This window comes from Penaeus japonicus, unplaced genomic scaffold, assembly GCF_977035675.1.
Source record: "Penaeus japonicus unplaced genomic scaffold, GWHDUDI00000001_assembly GWHDUDI00000003, whole genome shotgun sequence".
In the NCBI taxonomy this organism is placed as follows: Eukaryota; Metazoa; Arthropoda; class Malacostraca; order Decapoda; family Penaeidae; genus Penaeus; species Penaeus japonicus.
The window spans coordinates 13,492,731-13,497,606 of NW_028234405.1; the positions used below are offsets into that span (position 1 = coordinate 13,492,731).

Genomic DNA, 4,876 nt, shown 5'->3' on the forward strand with positions numbered 1-4,876 from the left:
GACACACCTTCGACACTCCGCCGCGTGTGGCGTTGCAAGACACACTAAACAAAGAAAAAAAAAGAAAAAAATCCCACGGTCTGCGTCCGTTACTCATACTTGAGATAAGATAACTCCGTGGCCTTATCTGAAGTGGGGAGGATAGGGGAGGGCGGGGAGAGGCACAGGGCAAGGGGGGATAAGCCAAGGGAAAAGGGGGGAGGGGGGACGAGGGAACTGCCACGTAGTACCACGTTTCCTCTTTCCGGTTACACTCGTCATAGCGAGAAAGGTCACGCCCAAATATTCCTATCATTTCCGCCGCTCCTCCGTGTATACATCACACCAAGAGGATTTACTAGAGAAGAAAAATGGTACAATCTTGCAAGACAATTATAAGCAACGTCAGGAAGAAGAATTAGCATAAACAACATCTGTCTGCTGCAGGGGACTAGATGACATAATTCCCCTCCCTTTCGCCTGGCGGTGCTTCTGCATGACGGAAAATATTTCCACGGTTAGAATCGAGGGGAAGAGACTCCCCCGTACCCCTCACCCCTTACCCCCTCCCCCGCCAACCCCGCGCCGACAAGCTCGTATTATCTTTCACGCATCGCTCTTTATAACGTAAGGGCCACGCAACACCCCCGCCCACGCGTGTGCCACTTCTCTCCAGCACACAACACTCCAAGCCCACAACCACTCGCTGATTTTTTTACCCGCCAGATTCGCGCAGCACGCAACCACTTGTTTAGCTTGACGCTCTCTTTCCCGCCCTCTTCTCGTCTTCATATCATCTTTTCTCTACTTTTCTCTCATTTTCTTCCGTTACATTTTCTCTCCTTACCTATTTCCCCATCCTATCCTCTTCCCTCTTGCCCCTTCTCTTTCCTTCGCCAACTCCTCCACACTCCCCTCTTTCCATTTCCCTGTTAGAACGAGAACACGAGAAAACGAAAGGAACGAAGAAAGAACATCTAAAAAATAGACGAGAAAAACGAAAAAGAACGAAAAAAAAGGAAGAGAAGGAAAAAACAACGGGCAAAAAAGATAGAAAAAAAGAGAACGGACCCTCTCTCAAGAATCCCCTCCCCTCCTGGTCCCTTCTCTTTTCCTCTCCCCTCTCTTCTAAAACCCCTCCCCTCGCGCCCTATACTGAATTCGTCTTTATACTCGTAACCCCCTCGTCTTACACATCTCAGCCCCCTTCAACCCCAACCATCGCCGCACATCCAAAAGCACGCAGCGAACAAAATCATACACACCCTGTGAGTCGTGTGTGAACTCACAAGTGCGTCATACCCCTCGTCCACGCCATGCTGCCAAATACAGTACGCTTCTTTTTTTAACGTGTCACCGTCGCTTCCCCGACTCCTCGTCTCCAGCTGCCGAGTCGCAACCACTCAATAACCACAGCTCCAGCCCTGTGTGGGACATCATGAGCAGTCAGGACAAAACAGTGGCAGGTAGTTAGGTTTTAATACTGTAATTAGTGCTGATGGTCATGTGAAATATCCATATACTTTAAATCAACTATTCACGCTAATATAATGTAACTGTCTTCAAGCGTCATTTGAATGTCCTAGTTCGACCAGCATTACCTTACGGCATACACGACCATATAGTCTGTGCGTGACGAGGCAGTCTCTCCCATGTATGTCCCAGCTGTAAACAACCTTCTGTCAACATGCTTATGCGTGTATTAAACCTATTTGAACTACGCGCTAACCCTCACATCTTTTTATACTAACGTCAGCCAACGTATGCATAGAGGTAACATACATAAGTCATAGTGCACTGCAGTGAATGGAGGACCGAACAGCTGGGGAGGAGGACAGTACATCGCAGACGCAATTAATGAGTAGTATTATAAGTGCACTAGACAGTGCGTCCTCTCGAATCGTCTGGGAGAAGACAGTTAGCGAACTGACCAAAAACACGAGTCACCCCTAGCCGTAGCAGAGTACATGAACAACAGCTATTGAGTGCGCATTCTGCAGTGATGCAGGTGAACAGTGGCGTAGGGTACCTATGAGAAGTATTAGTGCTATGTTTGCGTACCCGTGGTCATATATCTGCAGAGCTGTACCAAACTCTAATCATACCCCGTTATTTTGAGCGGTCATCCAATCCGAGTAGCAAGAGCTGGGTAATCGTCATCCTGCCTCATAACCCGCCAGTTCGAGAGGTTACTGAGCCAGGCTAGCGGTACTCAGAGTACTACACCCGCTACATACGACATATCTACGTTAATATAACCCAGGACATACTAGTCGACAATCGCACGATAAAAGTTAAGCCGAAGTTAACTGCATAATAAAACGCAGCAAACTCACACTGATTGCGGGTCTGAAATATCGCGCACGTCTTAACACACATACGGACATCATTATAAGTACTATATTGTGTATAGGATAGGAGGAGACTAAAAAATTCTTAGCATCAATGGCCGGGATAATAACAAGGAGAACTCAAAAGAGGCAAGGAGAAAAACAAAACGTTATCAAGATTCACCTTCGACCTGATCATGACGAAGCACTCAGTCTACACACAAGTTGGATACTACCCAAGTAGCTGAGACAATAATCCATATGTATGCAAGTAACTGATGCTCATGCTTAACGTCGATATACTAAGCTGATGGTCGATGATGCAGAACAAGAGAGTACGTGATACGTGAAGAAGCGGAAGCTGAGTAACGTGCTGAACAGTGAGGAATCGGCAACGCGTGGAGAACTACAGGAGAGAAGAGACTTAGAGAGAACGAATAAATTCCAACGTCTACACTTGCGGCGTCAATGCACCCTTGCAATACATCCACGACTAATCACTCGCTACCCCTTCGTACCAGCCACCTCAAACCAGCACATGGACATCTAGCAAATCAGCCATACAACACTGGTCCGAATAGCCTAGCGAACGATGATGAGCATTGTATCTTTACCAGAAAAACTCCTCAGTTGTATACCTGCTAATCATAGCCATGTGACTCAACCAGTATCTCTTCTTAGGGTGAGATTGTTATCAATTCTTTTAACTGGACTGACGCACAATGGAAAGCTATTAATGCAATCTTTTGCACTACAATTTTCTGTCACTAAACACATGAAGTAACAATTTCGCACAACTGAGACAAGCACTCTCAGACGACATTCAGAACATAACTGCGGCACAACCTGAGTATTCCCCGATGATTCTGAAATCCCAGTAAACTCGACATCAGTAGTTGCAATTTGAAGGGTACATAAAGAGTCAAGGAAGATCCAGCTGTGACGTAGACTAGAATGCCATACCTGCAAACAAGATGCTGGTGAGGATTTTGATCACTATGTTGCCAAGATTGCGTCAAGCAGCGATAGACGCTAGACATCTGTACTTATGGCCGAGAGACAAGAACCCTTGATGTACCTCAGAGCTATGGTATTATACATGAGTCATTAAGGACAGAACTTTTAACCAGAACAGACACAAGTCTGGATGCTGCCGTGGGAAGTTTGCCCTCGAAATTACTTGGTTGCAGACGCAAAAACAGACGACGAAACGGAAGATAGAGGCAAGACTTTATCCACAAGCGTATAGTACCATTCAGCCATGCATCGGCAAGAGATCAAAAAGCAAAAGAATACACGAATAGACAGTGGATTCAAGGAACATACGATAAACAGGATAGTATGAGTATGAAACAATACAGCAAACAGCCAACAAGGATAAAGAAATTTGGCAACATAGAAACAATGCTTACTTACTGTACGGAGATGCGGTTGCCACAAAACATCTTGACCTATTGACCACAAGAGATTACAAATTGCCCTGCTGGACCATGAAAATACGGCTGCACACATTAGCAACAACGAATAGGACATGTATGACAAAAGTTTGCAAACTACTAAACTGAACAGTTGACAGCATAGCCATACAGGGGGGGGAGGGGGGAAGTACAAACGTACTACTAGGAAGTAATAAATAGTCTACAACGTAGACATGCGATCAACTTGTCCTAAGGCTATATGACATCACGCAGTTACATCTAAATAATGCATAAAAGGTAGGTAAGGACAAAAATATCCACAGCAGTTCATACGTCACAGCATCAGTCGGAGCCGAAATTACTACAGTTATCCACCATTCAGACACATCGAAATTCTTGGATTGATAAATCATATATCAAGCCAACAAGCCCAGATGCTCAGGACTGGGGAGAAACAGCAAATGGACTCCAAAGTAACAAGTTTTATTGGCACACCATTGCATACGTCGACAGTGGCAATCCTATTCTACATCTAATGATTGAAGCTGTATGTGTACGTTGTGTGAACCAACCTCCGAGACCCACTACTATCCCTGAGCCATCTGAAGGCTTTCAAAAATAAGTGGTCAGAGGACTTCCCCGATTCCCGCTTTAATGCTGTTACAAAAGCATCCACACATCACTTCACCCCTAACAGATGGGGCAAGATTCAGGCAGACCCACCCATTCCTTCAACTACTTCTGGCTCCAGAAGCATTTCGTCAAGTTCATGAGGATGTTCAAATGGATGTGTTAGTCAACACTCAGACATGAAGAACCAGCCCCTAAAAAGAAATGAGTGGGGTCCAGCCCCATGCGTATATATGTATCCCCAATGCGCAAGCCATACCAAAAGGTACTATAATGCCCGAGTCCTACCTCTGGCTACTTCAACGATAAACAACGAAGCAATGGAGTGAGATAGCCAATGGAACTCAAGAGGTATCTATAGAACAAGAGAGGTGAAGAAATCCACAGAATGGTGTGCTCCCATGGTACCTGTCATGAAGACTAATGGTGACATACTATAACCACAGACTTCAAGCACACCTAAACAAGTATGTGGAAACGTCCCTCCGCACCCTTCGGTCAATCCGCCCTAACTCAAAA

At 45.5% G+C, this 4,876-nt stretch overlaps 1 long non-coding RNA gene across 2 annotated transcripts in view; it reads right to left on the reverse strand.

Annotated features, from left to right (window-relative positions):
* The window catches only part of LOC147472117 (uncharacterized), a 30,524-nt gene extending 30,412 nt beyond the window's left edge, over positions 1 to 112 (reverse strand). For both annotated transcript variants that reach the window (XR_015192638.1, XR_015192639.1), the window contains exon 1: positions 8 to 112. This is a non-coding gene — a long non-coding RNA (uncharacterized LOC147472117). The remainder of the gene's footprint in view (positions 1 to 7) is intronic.
* Between the last annotated feature and the right edge of the window lie 4,764 nt (positions 113 to 4,876).